Below are 17,321 nucleotides of genomic sequence, written 5' to 3' on the forward strand. Positions count from 1 at the left end.
AATATTACAACAAAAATACACAATGGGAGAACTAAAATACCCGAAAACAACATAAATATAAAAAAACACAAAATCAACCAAAAAAATGTACAAAAACACACAAAATGACTCCAAAAAGACACAAAACAACATAAACATCTGTTCTTTGTTAATGCTCAAATTGGCCATTATTAATGATGAAATGAATGTGACCCTAGGATCAGACAGTCACAATTTTGTGGCTCCCACTGTAATAAAAGCTGCCCATCACTGCATTAGAGATAAAACAGTTTTTGTGGAACTTGTAATGATTCTCAAATGATTCACATAATATTCATACATTTGTAGGCACTGTATGATATTCTGCAAACGTTTGTGGATCCCAACCTGTGGCTTGGCATTTTCTCTCAATAATTTATCATCAAAACCTAAATATTCAGGTATTTCCTTCCAAAAACACAACATTTAACAGCACAGTTTACCTATATTGTCTGTTCACGGGATTACATTAAAAACTCTGAACAGATTTTGACAAAATCTTAACCAAAGATAGACCTTATGCCATGGAAGATTCCAATACATTTAAGAGGAGATCGGGATTAACAGATCAATTCTGGATCAGTTCCGAAATTCAAATAATCTCTATCATTCCTTATTGGAGACATTTTTAAAATTTATATCTCAGTTTGTAATTGACTGTCTTTATGAAATTTGACTCAGTTATGTCGGGTTGGTTCCTCAATCACCCCATCGAGTTATTTCACATATTCAATCATAATCTTTTGGAAAAAATGGGAGTGCCCATAAATTTAGACCTATTTTATGGTCATTCATGGGAATTCCAAGCCTTTAAAAGCAGTGGTTCCAAACCTTTTTTGGAACGTGACCCCATTTAGATATCAAGAATTTCTGGCAACCCTAAATAAAAACATTTCTAGAATAAATTATTACTAAAACACAACACTGCCTCTTGATTGGTTTTAACCATTTTGGTTTGGATTCGAAAGGCAAAGACGGGAACAGCACGAGATGGATTCTGGTGATTGTGAACCCCAGGAGAATCCATCTCGCAGACAAGGTTAGATTAGATTAACCAGCTCAGAATCTTTTAAAAAGCATTTTATTATTATTAATTAGATATATGCTTGACAAAGTGAAAGTATAGTTGTTTATGATTTGTGTTTAAATTTGAAAAAGCATAATAATGAAAAAGAATTAATAAATAAATACATTGAATCAGTATTTATTTATTTATTTTATCAATTACTAGACATTCCTATTAAAACTCCAGGCGACTCCACATGGGGTTCCAACCCCAAGGTTGAAAAACACTGATTTAAAGTGTGAATGATAATGGCACCATGAAAAGAATTAGGGATGTAACAATTAATCATAAGGCAGTTAAAAATCGATTCATAGGTATCACGGTTCTTATCGATACACTGAAAACTGAATCGCAGTACTTTTTTTTAAACAGCAGAGGGCACTACCTATTTATCCTTCTCTTGTCCAGAAGCATAGGCGGCGGGCAGAATCGCCTACTACTCTTAAACATGTTCATAAATGATTCCTTACCCCTTTAGCACCAAAAGAATATCTGTAATATTACGTGAATATCTGTAAAAGTCACGTTTTTCTATTAGCTCTGTCTGCTAGCGCAAAGCATCTCTTCTTCACTGCTAGAATATCTGCATGCCAACCGACCACTGGGATAGCAGCGCCCTCTGCTGGTCCCCAGAAATATCTGATGTAAATACAGTGCAATGACTGTTTTTTTAAAGTCCAATTGTTAAGGCACAAAATACATTTTCAGTTGCACTTTTAAAAAGAAAAGGAACTATTATGCAGTTTTGCATCGTTTACTGTAGAACCAGAATTTAAATGAATAGGCCTTCTTTGTATTATTCCTTTATTTATTTCATTCAGGATTTATTTTTAGTTAAATTGCATTGTTTTGAATAGTTTATCAAGAGATTCTTTTGACAATGAAAAATAAAAGGAAAATCGTACAGTATATCAATATTTTTCAGTCATCATTTGTCTAGTCTCATTTTGTAAAATAAATCGTGAGAGAATTGTATCGTGATCCCAGTATCATGAATGGAATCGTATCGGGAGTTGAGTGAATCGTTACATCCCTAATCAGAATCATTGATCCAGATAACTGCCAATATCTGGAAAAGAAGAGATGTTTTTTGCTCTCTGAGTGCTCTTCAACTGGAAAATGCAATGAATTTGCTGTATATTTCAATGAAAAAATACAATTAATAAGGTCAAACATCAGGACAAACCAGCAAAATAACAAAAAGCTTGAACAGCTTCAACCACTGAAGGATGAGACAACTACATTGTTAGAGTTTATTACAGTGAACCAAAAAACAATAGAGGAAACTGTTCAGCAGCTGAATCCATCAATGTGTTGCCTTGACACAATACCCTCAAACTTCTTTAAAACTGTTGTAAAATCAATTGTCACAGATTTGTGTCAGATAATTAACTGCTCAGTCCAGTCAGGCACTATACCAAAATCCCTGAAAGTAGCTGCTGTGAAACCTCTGTGAAAACAGAGAACACTGGATGCCTCTATACTGGCTAACTATAGACCATACAGCAACCTTCCATTCATGGCCAAGATCTTTGAGAAGGTGGTCTTTAACCAACTAAGTCCATTCTTAACACACAGCCTCAAGATACAAGATGGCGCCAGCATGTTTCGGCTGCCGTCTGCCTGCTCTGTTGGAGCTGTTCCTTATTGGTTTTTTTTGTACCAGAATGTTACTGCATTGCTGGTTTATGACCATCAGGCACTTATGGACTTAAATCGTTCACACGAGGTACGTTTTTATCACAACTTTGAGGACCAAGCATCCAGACTTCCTCCTCACTTCGCCTCGGTTCCTGCTTACCTGCTTCGCACATCTGTCACATGAGGCAGCTTTCCAAAAGACGGGGTAGATGCGGTGGTTTCCTGGTGAGGATCAAGGCGTTCAATCCCGGGACTGCTCCTGGTTTCAAGGAAGCTAACAGACGACGGTGGATCCAGCCTGTGGCTCCCGTGTGTCTGAACGCCGGTCTGCGTCATCTGCTGCTGGCAGCGCCGCTGCACAGACGTCGTTCCTGGCACCATGGCGTGAACCAGGGATGCCTACGGTCGCTGTGCCACAGCTCTCCACAGGTTAATCAGGAAGTGACTCTACGCCTATGCTTTCAGAACGCTCTTTATGTCTCACCAGCTAGATCTAATGGGCCTCTCGGAGACATGGCAGCGGGAGAATGAGTTTGTTCATCTGAATGTCTGTGCCCTTCGGATTGCTCTGTGTTTGGGACTCCTCGGGTCACGTGTCGTGATGCCGGTTTGGTGCTTGTGTGCCAGAATTCTTTCTTTTGGAGACTGATAGACACGGAGATTTTCAACTTCTTCGAGCTCCAGACGTGTAAGGTTGAAACGAACACTCTGTTTACTGACAATCGCCTGGTCATACTCGTTTATTTCTAGATGAATATACTGAGTTCATGTCATCTATTGTTAAGCTGGAGAGTGTATTAATTATTGGTGATTTTAATCTCCATGTTGATAACACTTCCTGTGCTATGGCAGCCGAGTTTGTGTCTCTTATGGATTCTTTTCACTTTGTACAACATGTGTCAGGTCCAACACACACAAAAGGTCATACTTTGGATTTGGTATTTTCTTTTGGTTTAAAAAATGACCAACTAGGTATTGACGATTTACAAATAAGCAACCAATCCTGTATTTTATTCAATTAGTCATTTACAGTGGCATGAACTACTTCCACTGTGAAAAAACAGAGACGCATTCTAAATGAAGCTGCAACCAGTGGGTCTTCCGCTTTGTTTGATTCAACTACCTTTTTTAGTTGAGTTGATGTTGACTTGTTTTTGTCAAACTTCAATAATCATTGTCTGAGTGTTTTGGGCACAGTAGCTCCAGCTAAAAACACTCTAGGCCCTCATAAAAAAAACCGTGGATAAATGAAGCTATTTCTAACTTCAGGAAAAGCTGCCGAAAGGTGGAGCGTTTATTGAAAGCCACAAAATTAGAAGTACATAGACTCCATCTTAAAGACATGATAATGGAGCTAAACGAAAAAAAACAAAATACGCCCGCTCTGACTATTTCTCAGATCTTGTTTCACGAAATAAGAAAAACCCCAAAGTCTTGTTTGAAACTATTGAAAACCTTGTTGCACCCCCACCGTCCCATGTGTCAGTGCACACGCAGGATGACTGCAATAATTTTTTTGAAATTCTTTGTAAACAAAGTTCAAAACATCAGGGCCTCCTTTGGTCAGCTTGTACACTACAGTAGCCCCTGTGTGCTCATGGTCCTCCTTCACTCCTGTCAGAGTACAGGATATTCAGGATTTAGTGGGAAAAATGAAACTCACATCGAGCCCGGTGGACATTGTTCCCACTCCACTGCTCTTAAACGTTTTTGATGTTGTCGGCCCTTGGGTGGTAAAACTGATAAATCTCTCACTTCTATCTGGCTCGGTCCCCAAATTTTTTAAACATGCTGTAATAAATCCCATACTCAAAAAGCCTAATTTCAAAAATCATGGAAAAAGTGGTGGCTAAGCAGCTGACCTCATTCATGGTACAACATGATTTTTATGATGAATATCAATCTGGCTTTAGGTCAATCCACTCCACTGAAACTGCTCTTCTGAAAGTTTCCAGTGATGTGAAGATGGCCGCTGACTGGTCGATACAGTTTTGTTTACTTGATCTGACAGCTTCCTTTGACACTGTAGATCACAGTATACTAGTTGATTGACTTAAATCTGAGATGGGGTTTTCTGGAGCTGTTCTCAAGTTGTTTACTTCTTATATAAATGGAAGAACTTTTAATGTTGCTTTTAACGATGTAATGTCTACCTGTCATGTGGAGTAGCCCAGGGCTCTGTTCTGGCACCTGTTTTGTTTTTATTGTACCTGATGCCTCTTGGTCGGTTGATCTGCGGTTTTAAAAATGTGTCCTATCATTTTTATGCAGATGATATTCAGCTGTATTGCTCTTTCAATGACTGAGTTTCACTTCTTCTCTGAATTCCTGGAATGTGTATCTGCTATCAAAAACTGGTTGACTTTGAATTATCTGCAGATTAATTCTGGCAAAGCAGAAACTCTGATCATCGCTCCAGATAAAAAGATCCCTTTGATCAAAAACTCCTTTGGTGCACTGGGCATATCTGTGAAAAACAGTCTCAGAAACCTTGGGGTTGTTTTTGATAAATAAATGTCTTTGGAGGGTCACTGTCGTCAACTGACTAAACAACATTTTTATCATCTGAGAAATATCTCCAAAGTGAGGAATCTGCTATCCAAACCAGATGCCGAAATAATCATACATGCGTTCATTTCATCACGCATTGATTACTGTAATTCGGTTTTCTCCTGTTTTAACAGTTAAACTCTAAAGAGACTTCAGACTGTTGAAAATGCTGCTGCCAGACTTTGAACCGGTGCTCCCAGAACAGCCCACATTACCCCCATTCTTTCCGGTCTTCATTGGCTTCCAGTTAATTTTCGCATTGAGTTTAAAATCCTAGTCCTTACTTTCCATGCGATGCATGGTCAGGCCCCTCAATACATCACTGACTGTTTTTGTTGTGCCCCTACACTTCAGATCGCACCCTTCGGTCATTAGGCCAGGGTCTCCTCATGACCCCAAAAACACATTTTAAAACCCGAGGTGACCTAGCGTTCCAGGCGGTGGTGCCAAGACTCTGGCAACTGAAGACCGCACTTTTCAGAAAGGCTTTTGGTTAAATTGCTTTTAATTATTATTAACCTTTTTATGATGTTCCTACTGTTGTTTTAAATTATCTTGTGTTTTATTATCCTTTTATATTGTTGCTGCTATTGTTTTAGTTTCATTTTTGCCTGTACAACACTGTGATTTTGTCTGTGAAAAGCGCTATAGAAATAAAATTTACTTACTTTACTTACTTACTTAACATTCAACAAAATATTTGATACATTTCAGTCAGGCTTTTGTTCTCATCACAGCACTGAAACTGCTCTTATCAAAGTGATCAATGACATAAGGTTGAACACTGATTCAGGAAAAGTATCTGCTCTCTATTAGATCTCAGTGCCGCATTTGACAGTGTGGACCATTCAATTTTGTTACACAGATTGCAAACATGGAATGGACTATATGGAAAAGTAATGCAATGGTTTAAGTCCTACTTGGAGGAGCAAAGTTATTTTGTAAGCACTGGAAACTTTGAATTTGACAGATTACCAATGTCCTGTGGGGTTCCTCAGGGCTTTGTTCTTGGACCCCTTCTGTTTAGCCTATATATGCTTCCTTTAGGACAAATTTTGCTGAACTGTAAGGTTGATTATCAAAGCTACGCAGATGACACACAACTATATCACTGAATCCAGATGACTATGGTCCCATTGAGGTGTTGTGTGACTGCTTAGAAAAACTAAACTGCTGCATGAATGAAAACTTCCTTCAACTAAATCATGACAAGTTGGAGGTGATTGTCTTTGGTAACAAGGAAAAGAGGACTGCTATCAGCAATTATCTTGAGTCTCGATCTTTAAATGCTAAAAAACCAAGTCAAAAACCTTGGTGTTCTGATTGACTCAGATCTGACATTCAGCAGTCAGATCAAATCTATCACAAAAACAGCCTTCTACCACCTAAAGAACATCTCCAGAGTGAAAGGTTTAATGGCTCAGAAAGATCAGGAGAAACTGGTCCATGCTTTTATCTCCAGCAGACTGGACTATTGTAATGGTCTTCTGACAGGAATCCCCCAAAAGAGCATCAAACAGCTACAGCTGGTTCAGAACGCTGCAGCTCAGGTCTTAACCGGAACAAACAGGTCAGAGCACATTAGTCCAGTTTTAAAGTCTTTACACTGGCTCCCAGTCAGCCTCAGAATAGACTTTAAAGTTCTGCTGCTGGTGTATAAATCTGTGAATGGGTTTGGTCCAGAATACGTCAGTGAGATGTTAGTCAGGTATGAACCCATGGACACAGGTCAGATAGTGGAGCCCAGAGCTCACAGTAAACATGGTGATGCTGCGTTTAGTTGTTATGCTGCAAAGAAGTGGAACAAACTGCAGCAGAGCTGAAGTCAGCATCTAATGTGAACATTTTTAAATCAAAGTTAAAGGCACTTTTTTTTCTCTACTGCATATGATTGAGAGGGGGATATTTGGTCATGTTGTTGATGATTTTAAATGATTTTACTGATGATTTTTTTTTTTTGCCGACTTTAATGTTCTTTTGATTTTAAGCTGTTGAATGTTTTCAGTTGCACTTTTTGATCATGTAAAGCACATTGAGTTGCCTTGTGTATGAAATGCGCTATACAAATAAATCTGCCTTGACTTCATTTCACTTCATTTTATCTAATATTTATTTTTTTCCATTGTGTCTCTTTTTGAAAAGTGATTGTGAAAGTCAGCTTTTCTTTTACATTGTGCATTGAATGAGGGAGGATGGTAGTGTCTTCTATTCCTTTCAATTGTTCCTCTTAAGACTCGACACAAAAACCCACATGCCTCCAGTTAACCATGTTTTTAAATCATTGATGCAAACAGTCAACATCTTCATATCTTAAAAATATGAAGATGGTGACTTTGGCTCAAGTTCCCCCTTTTTCTTACTTTTGAATGCAAGTACCCCCTTATGTCCGACTACAACATTTTGCTTAGAATACGGTGAAAAAACAACTATAGAGCATAATTATGGAATGAATGAGACATAGCACATTTTAAAGAATCTCATTTAGTAAATAAGTGGATTGAAACAGTATTTATGGTCTCTTGAATAGATTTATTTCAATAGTTTCTTATAATTTTCAGTCATTTCCCTCAGATGGGACCAAGACCAAGATCCTTGTATTTTCTGTTCATCAATCAACATCATTCTATCATCATTTTGTGTGTTTTTTTGTGTCATTTTGTGTGTCTTTGGTATAATCTTTGTGTTTTTGATGTCATTTTGTTGTTGTTTGTCTGTTCTTTTCATTCTTCAGTATATTTTTCTTATTTCATCTCAGTGGGTGTGTTTTTGGTGTGATTTGGTTATTTATTATGTCGTTTTGTAAGTTCTTCTGTTTTTTTTTTTGTGTATTTTCTTTGTATTTTTCTTTCATTTAGTGTGTCTGTCACTTTTTATGCTGCTGGTAATTGTATGTATTTTTCTCTCTTTAGTGTGTGTGTCATTTTGGGTGTTTCTTCTGTCATTTTGTGTATTTTAGTGTCTGTCTTTTTATTATTCAGTATATTTTTCTGTTATTTTGTGTTTTTTTGTTGTTTTTGTGTGTTGTTGGTATCATTTCAATTATTTGTGTGTGTGTTTTTTGTGTCATTTTGTGTGTTTTTGCTGTCATTTTGGGGTGTATGCTACAAAACCAGATAATCATATCCTGGATTTATCTCCATTAGAGGGTTTTACCTAACCAAAAATTCCCTGACAGAGAGAAGCTGTCCTTCTAAGGTTGATAACAACACACTAATTTAAGCCAAGAGATTTCAGCCTGCTACGTGCGCACTCACATAAAAGGGGTGGAGATTGCAGCGGCTGACCAATGACTACAATGGAAAAACCTGACAGAGTGACCTTTTTTACAATGGAGGAACAGCTTAGGATCTTGAACAAATATAATTAATTGAAAACCATGATGACAGCAAAGGGCAACAGTGAAGTAGTGCAGCGCGCACCAGGAGGCGGAGCTCAGATCTGATCCACTTCATAACCTGGTCTCGACCAGGTTAGGTGTTGCTTAAGTTTAAAATTATGAATAATTAAAATTCATAAACAACAAAAGCAACACTGTTATTACAGAAGAGGCAGGAATTAAAGAACACAGGCAGAAAGCTGCTGACACTGTTAATGCATAAAAGTGTGAGATAATTTATGATATTAATCCACGGGATGATAAATGGACAGCACTCTGATAAGTTAACTTAATTACAGCACACGTGTTTCTATTCGGGTAGACCTCTATTTATCACACACACTGGGATGAGAGCACATTGTTTCCATGTAGTATGTTCCTGCTGATACTGTCAGCCTCACTATAGCGTATGAATGAATGAATGAATGAATGAATGAATGACTTCACCCGTCCGCGCATACGGAGACACAGGCTTCATCAGCTGACTGTAGATCAGTCCATTGGACTATATATTTCCTAAAGGATGTCATCTGGAAATGAAAGGATTGCATTTATCCACTAAATAATCTTTCTTTCCTAAATGCAGCTGTCAGACCTGCACCATCCAGGATCTTCTAACAATGGGCAAGTCGTTTTCTAAGAGATCTGATTGGTCAGGAGGCGGTGCTTTAGCACTCAATAAGATCCTAGCCAGAACAAAACCTAGACCCGACCAGGTTAGTCGTTTAGCCTAAGTTACCGTAGTGTATTTAGCTCCGTAAGACGTTAGCGAGCTTCGTAGGACAGCACACACTGATTAAATCCCAGAAGTTAGCGCGATAAGAGGTAATCTAGCTTCGTAGCATACCCCCTCAATTCTTCAGTAAATTTTTCTCTTATTTTGTGTGTTTTTGTTGTCATTTTGTGAGTTGCTGGTAATATTCAGTGATTACCCCCATTTGAGAAACACTGTCTTAAAGCATCACATTTACAGTATAAACCCAGTGCCTTATAGGCCTGGCGGGACGACAGGCTTTTCTTGTTCCCCCTGCCAGGCTAAGCGTCACTTGTTTATTTATTTTAAATAGGGTTTTGTTATGATTCAACTGTCTTTTTCAAGCTGTGGATGGAGCTGAACATTGTTTTTCATGAGGAGTGACTCACCCCACCTTCTATATATATTTGCTCAGAGCTGTATGCACGTTACAAACGTAGGGCCCTATAAAATCCGCGTTAACGGAATCGCAGACAGAATCGCGAACGGAATCACGGAATCGACCAATAAAAACGTTTAAACGTGGAAATGGACAAAATCTGCATTTCATCGCTGTGGTGCAAAGAACGTTTTTTATGGGGAAATGTTTCCGGGGACCGCTTATTAGGTGCACCACCCTCCCTCCTCTTGTCCGGGCAGCATAAAACTCATCTTAAATCACCACAAACAACCTCTAAAACAATGCAAATCATCACTGACTCCTAACTACAGAACAGCTAGTGCACGTTAACTTTGCTGTGCCTGTGAAGCTCTGTCCGTGTTTCGTGTAGAGCAGCGGTGCTCCGTGAGAACGTGATCAGCTTTAATCATCTTCCCCTGCTCCGTGTTCGAACTGTGACCGGTTGACAGAATAACTCAGTCTGTGTTGTAATTTAGTTCTTTTAATTCCAGCTTTTTGTCCGTGTTTCGTTAGTACACATTCACAGTCAACAAGCCACCTCAAATACAACCGTTTCAGTGGGAACTTCCGGTTTACAAATAAAAGTCCGTTGGAGCAACGTTATTAGAATTAGTTACATTCTAACATCTCATCACAGAGCTACAGTAAAATTCGTGTTGAAATAATGAATGAATAAAAAATTAACTACTGCAACACAATAATGAAAACAATCAAAGTTTATACTTAATTGATTTTTCTTTTTTTTTAAATTAAGCAATGAAAAATGTAATATTTTTTTTTCTATTTAGAGAGTGCATGGCTTATTAGCCAGAACATTGTTCTGTTTTGTTTTTCTAAAAAGAATGTTTTGTTTTCTCTTGTTTTTTAACTTCATTGAGTTACTTTCATCCTGACTATGGGGGACAACGTCAAATTCCACATTACACAGAAGATAGGATCATTTAAATTAGGTTAATTTAAACTAAGTTGACCAGAACTTAATCAATAAACCTGATCAGATTCAGTAAACCATTGATCCCTGAGAGGAAATCAGGTGACATTAATGCTGTTCTCATACATCTTTATATGACATATACTGTAAATATTTAAAAAGGAGAAGTCAGAATAATGCAAGACACTACAACTTATATCTACCTTTTAATTGTGTGTACTTTATTTTTGACATACATTTTTGTTTAATTGAGTTTTTTTATTCATTAGTATTTATTTTGTTTCCTCACAGCAGTTGAAAACTAATATTTTCTTTAAAAAATGATAAATATTTCTAAAAAAAATGAAATTTAAAAAATAAAGGGGGAAAAACGAAATTTGGAAAAAATTAAAAACGGATTTTATAGGGCCCTAAAAATGTGATTAGCAGGTGATAAATCATCAGACACATTCCCACTGCTAAGAATATGTTGCTGTTACGGGGAGCTCAGCACTGTTACCGGGAGCTCAACGCTGTTACCGGGAGATCAGTACTGTTACCGGGAGATCACCGCTGTCGACGCTGCTCACACATGCAGCTCTGCTCAACACAGTGTACCTGAAGCTGTGACGAGCAGCGACATATCACGCATTGCTACTTGACCAGACACCCACCCAACAAAGTGAACCAAGTTCATCCGTCAGATCCACCCAAAGTTCCCACAAACACGTTGACGATGCTCTACTAAAGCATGCTATGCTAACCCACCGACACATAAGACTGGGCTAAGAGCTAACGCTGACCACTTCATGAATGTAAGAGACTAGTAATTGCAGGGCTGCCAAGTTTCAGAAAATGACACGAGTGAGACTTTAGTGACATGATGCGTTCCCGCAAAAAAAATTTGGCCATTTTAAAACATGGCTTTGGCCTGTTTTAACGTTGATTTATACCTTAAGACTGATGTCCTCACCTCCATGCCAGCGGCTCTCCCTGCACTGTGGCCTCCTAATGCTAGTTTTAATTACAGACATGCAAACACCAACGGCATGAAAAAGGTGACAACAAGGAGGGTCTGGGGGGATCTTCCCCCAGATAATTTTTTTTGATTTTACCACAAATTAAGCAATCTGGAACACTCTAAATAGCATAATAAGGCAAAATACATATTTACACTACTTAAGTTGTGGTTTGTGAAAACTTACAATATATATATATATATATATATATATATATATATATATATATATTTTTTTTTTTTTCATCTGATATATATACTGTATATTGCAGGAAAATACAGTAAAAGACAAGAAAAACTGAAAGTACTCCAAAAACACTCAAAACTACTACAAAAATGAGCAAAAAGCAACAGTAATACACATAATTACTCAGAAAAATATACATTACAAAAAATAGAAATAAAAAGATAGAAATACACAAAAATACTCCGAAAATGCAAAATGGCAGCACAAATACACAATATGACTGCAAATAAACACATATTTTACAGGAAAAATACACAAAAAGACTACAGCAATGCACAAAATGTCTGACAACGAGTAAGACAACAACAAACATACACAGAATGACAGAAATCTTTGTTCTTTCCTGTATTAATGCTCAGATCGCTCATTATTCTAAATGCTGACATGAATGTTGATCATGTGACCCTCTGAGCAAACAAACCCATTTGTGTGGCCCCACGATGATAGAAGTTGCCAATATATTTGTACAATCAAACCACAAGGGGCCATAGATTTCTTCACTTTTATGGAAGGATAAAGTAAAAAGACTGTTGTAGTTATTTTTGCTTTTCATGTGCTTTTTTTTTTTTTAGAAAATAATTTTATTATAAACGAGGAAATAAATGAATTGCATACACTAACACTAATGGAGTGACCCATATACACAAACATGTTTCATAAAACATCAGCCCATGAGCTCTTTGAGTCAGCAGCTATTGTAGCTTTTTTTAAAGTGCAAATGCTGAAGCAGATTCTCGTGTTGATTCAATTTGTTCTATTTAATTTGTGTTTGTGAGGAACCTGTTTACACCTTAAGTTGGGAATTGTTTTATTTATTTATTGTTTTTATTTGTCGTAATTTGCCCCAAGCCAAATTTTAAAAATTGTAGCAACATAGAGCAAATACAGTAATTGTCCGATTTGTCATCCAATTAGTTGATTAATCGTTTCAATAATCGATGACTAGTCGACTGTTGAAATAGTCGTTAGTTGCAGCACTAGACTAGACTCTACACCATTGCGCAAGCATTGAGTTGGCAGCAAGCAAAAGTAACCAATAAATAATGTAAATACAGTACAATGACTAAAATGAAATGATTCTATTCTATTATGAAAATAACTAATAGCTTTCACATTTTTCATGTTGTAGGCTTGTCAATCACTGAAGCCTCTGAGTTTCCTGGTTTTACCCCATGGCCATGTTGGCACTTTTTTATTTATGTTAATTCATTTTACTTTTAAATGTGACCAGCAATGGCTTATTTAAAGATTCACTAGGAAAAAACAACTGATATAAGTATTTTTATTGTATTTTTATTTTTATATTTCAAGATTATGCCTTTTTGTAAGACTCTACATTTAAGTATCGTTAATAAATAGCTTATAATAAAACATCATTTCAAAATTCCTTTCAACTTTTAACCTTTTTTTTCTTCTTTTTTTTTTACAAAAACACGGTTGGCTGCTGTGGTGGTGGGCTTCTCTACCACCAGGCTTAGCAAGTTTTCTGGGGGAAACACTGCTTTTGTGGTTTTTCTGTTTTTGTCTCTCTGTCTAGCCTTTAAACTCCGTCTACTACCTACCTTACACTTAATCATGTCATCCTATAGACATCCTATAAACCCTCAGTATATCCTCATGTCTGCCACACACACACACACACACACACGTCTACTAAGTTAACACATTCCTTCTTTTTCTGTGTGAGTGCCATCATCCTGTCACATCATCTCTAACACTCACCCCCATCCACTCCAATCTCACTTCAGCTTTTATTAACCTTTGCTTTTGAATCAAGGCTTTGTATACAGTATATATTTTTCATTCACAAGTATAGGGTTCCCTGCAACCCTGAAATAGGATAAAGTGGGCATGAAAATGGATGAATGGAAGTAAAGGGTTGCAAAGGGGTGAAACATTTCCAGTAAATTTCCACAAGAACTAAAGCTCTAGAATTTTGGTAATATTCAAAATTATAAACTTTTCATGGGATTTATTTATTGGTAATAACCAGAAGTTGGGAGTATCTCTGAAATAACTGATGCTGATATTTTAGACGAAGCCAACTTTCCTGTTTTTTCCCATTTAATTCCAATGGAAAGTTTCCAACTTTATAAATTCCAAGAATTTTGCTCCAGTTGATATGTTAAGTTTTTTTAATGGATGCTAATTTGGAGATGATAGTTATTTAAAATTACTCCCAATTTCCAGTTAATGCTAATAAATAATTCCATGAAAAGTTGACATTAGTCAAAACGTATTTTAACAAAAAAAAAAATAACAAAATAAATGAATGAATGAATAAAATAAAATAAATGAATAAAGCTGTTGCATACATTTTCAGTTTTTTAAGCACATAAAGGCAAATTTATTTAAAATAAAAATCTAATAATATATTATTTCTTTCTTTCTTTCTTTCTTTCTTTCTTTCTTTCTTTCTTTCTTTCTTTCTTTCTTTCAGCATCTCTTTGTGTACATGAAGCATCCATTCAAAGACCTAAATCGATGTGATTGTTTTCTCTCAGTAAATATAAAACCTTACTGCAAACAAACACGAGTGTTGGCTGCCGCTGAAAGAAAAATCCAGCATTGTTGATGAAAGCAAAGCTAACTAGAATGTATTACAGCAATACGCACCTGAACAAGTACTCAAGCGTTTCATCCCATTAGAACAACATTAAAAATAATAAGACAAATAAATTATAAACACCAGAGCTAGTGTTGATTCTTAATGCACAAGAGACACAAGTAAGAGCAGGACGTATGTGATGAATCAATTACAGACTAGAATTAATCCAATATTTAAAACAGTCGTGACAGCCTACCAGGAATAAAAGGGAACACTTTACGTGAAGTTTTATACATAAGGCTGACATTAACATGACACCTGTTATTAGCATGAATAAGGTGTCATGAAGGCCGTCATTAAGTGTCGTTTGTTACCCTAACCCTTCGTTACCCTAATCCTAACCTCTAACCCTTTATTACCCTGACCCTAAACCCTAACCCTTTGTTACCCTAACCCTTCATTACCCTAATCCTAAACCCTAACCCTTCGTTACCATAACTCTGAACCCTAATCTTAACCCTACCCAACTCTAACCCTCCGTTACCCTATCTATAATCCTTCGTTAACCTAATCCTTTGTTATCATAACTCTGCATCCTAACCTTAATCATACCTAAATCTAACCCTTCGTTACCCTAACCCATAATCCTTTGTTACCCGAACCCTAAATGGCCCTTGCACCTAACTGCACTAGATCCCTCCACCAAACCTAAAAATGGCCAACATAGCTCCAAAGTAGTCACAATTTAGTGAACAACACTTAAAGGAGCATGGGATAGGATCTAGAAATCAGACTCCATAGTGACACCCCGGTGGTTAGTGTAACAGCAGCCATTACCCAAGCAGCCGTGGGAGTGCACATCAACTGTTTGTTTATAACCGGAGTACAGCTGATTTTGTGGATGGAGGATGGAGACCCAACCGAAGCCTGACGGGACCCGACGGCACCGGACGGGTCAGGTTCGAACAGATATTTAGAACGGTGTTTGGGTTCAATCACATAGTGTCGTTTGGTGCAGCGTTCTTCCTTTCCTGCTGCAGCAGCAGCTGCTGTAGCACTGAGGAGTGCAGCTTTTACCGCAACGGTGATAGCAGTGATCCGCTGGGCAGGAAGAATGGAGCAGAGGAGGGCAATTTAAGAAAACATTCCTTTGATCGGCACAATAACATGGATTATCTTTATCTTTGATACATGGATTATGTAAATAGGTCTGATGGGTCTCTTACGTCCACTGCGCCCGTTTGTGTTTCACTTTCTATTGTTACCCGTGCGCTGATCTGATGTTGATATCAACAGTTGTTTGATAATAAAATTGGTGCTTACCACTAAAACAAATGTACATATGTCATTTCTTTGACAAAAAAATAGATTTCGTCTGTCGGGTCGAACTGGAACGAGAAAATGCGGCCCAATCCGCACTCCAACTGTGACACAGTTATTCATTTACTCGTCGATCATGTGACTGCTTACTGCTAGGCCTGTGCACACGCCTCTGTGTACATCTGTGGAACCACACAGTAGTTTAGTCCACCGTGCTTGTCTTCTTTCAGCCTCCAAGCTGTCTTCTTCTCAATCTGTTTGTTTTTTTTCAGTAGCGGGCTGCCTCTCCAAGAGAACGTGCACCACCATCATTTGACGTCAGTATCAGCGCCATTTGTCTTCAAGTTTGCAGAACTGCGTGGGGAAATCGGACCCAGAACAGCTGTACAAAATGTATCACACAATCTTTTCAAGGCAATAGGTAGAAATATGTGCAAAACTCATTATCTTTGGTTTAGAGCGCTTCATCGCCCATTAGCATTAAATCAAATTAAAATGAATGTTTATTTTTTCTCAAATCCTGCTTTATGCTCCTTTAATGACATCTTAATGATGCCTTATTTATGCTTGAGACAGATAATGACAGCGTAAAGTCAGCTTTATGTATTAAACTTCAAGTAAAGTGTTACCGGATCAACTTTAAATGCAGTGTTGATAAATGCTGCCTTGGAGATAAAACCATACACATTTACTGGATGAAAAGAAAGTGTTTCATAGACTTGTGATGGTTTTATCCTGTAACTGGGAGGACTGGTAAGTAAGTGCTGCATTGAAATGCTTTCATCGTGTCCACCCTCCTTTCCTTCCCATGCTTTCAAACACCGCACTCTAGAATTTAAACCAAAAAAGGAGGTAAAAATGAAAATAAAATACATTTTCTGACTCACCTGAGAGATTCCGCGGGAGAGGATGGAGACGTCATGCTGGACCTGATCTTTGTGTCTGTGCCCGGGTACACGCTCCTCCTCACGCTTCACTTCCAACTTCACATCTAACCTCGGTCCAGGAGACGAGCTGCAAACACTACCCGCAACATCCCGTCCATCCCATCCTTTCTCACCAAGCGCTCACTCCGACCATCCACACGGGTTCTCCTCTCCGCCTCCCCGGGACTGGCAACCTCATGCTTCTTAATTTACCATCTCACTTCAGTCCGTTACTTCTGCTCTCAATGTTTATTCTGACAAGGTTTTTTCTCTCTCTCTCATGGCTTCATTTGCTCGTGGTCGGACTGCACCGACCCACTGTGGAAACGAACCAATAGTGAAAGAGTCCACGAGCACAATGCGGGAATACAGGACAGCGCGTGCCAGCACAATGTAAATGTTCACTATTGGACGGAGATGACAACAAACTGCCACTACACCTCTTTCTCCAGGAAATACGTCACTTTGGAAGAAAAAAAAAAAAAAAAAAAAACACAGTGGGTTATTCTGGTGTGCGTTTGATTCTTAATATAAGGGATGCCAGAAG

General features: G+C 37.8%; 1 protein-coding gene across 1 annotated transcript in view; it reads right to left on the reverse strand.

The window, feature by feature from the left end:
• furinb (furin (paired basic amino acid cleaving enzyme) b) overlaps positions 1 to 17,172 on the reverse strand; it is a 196,648-nt gene extending 179,476 nt beyond the window's left edge. Inside the window, exon 1 of the mRNA XM_028449435.1 lies at positions 16,736 to 17,172. The gene's annotated coding sequence lies outside the window, so the exon portion shown is untranslated. The remainder of the gene's footprint in view (positions 1 to 16,735) is intronic.
• Between the last annotated feature and the right edge of the window lie 149 nt (positions 17,173 to 17,321).

The sequence above is a fragment of the Gouania willdenowi genome, chromosome 6 (assembly GCF_900634775.1).
Source record: "Gouania willdenowi chromosome 6, fGouWil2.1, whole genome shotgun sequence".
Taxonomy (NCBI): Eukaryota; Metazoa; Chordata; class Actinopteri; order Blenniiformes; family Gobiesocidae; genus Gouania; species Gouania willdenowi.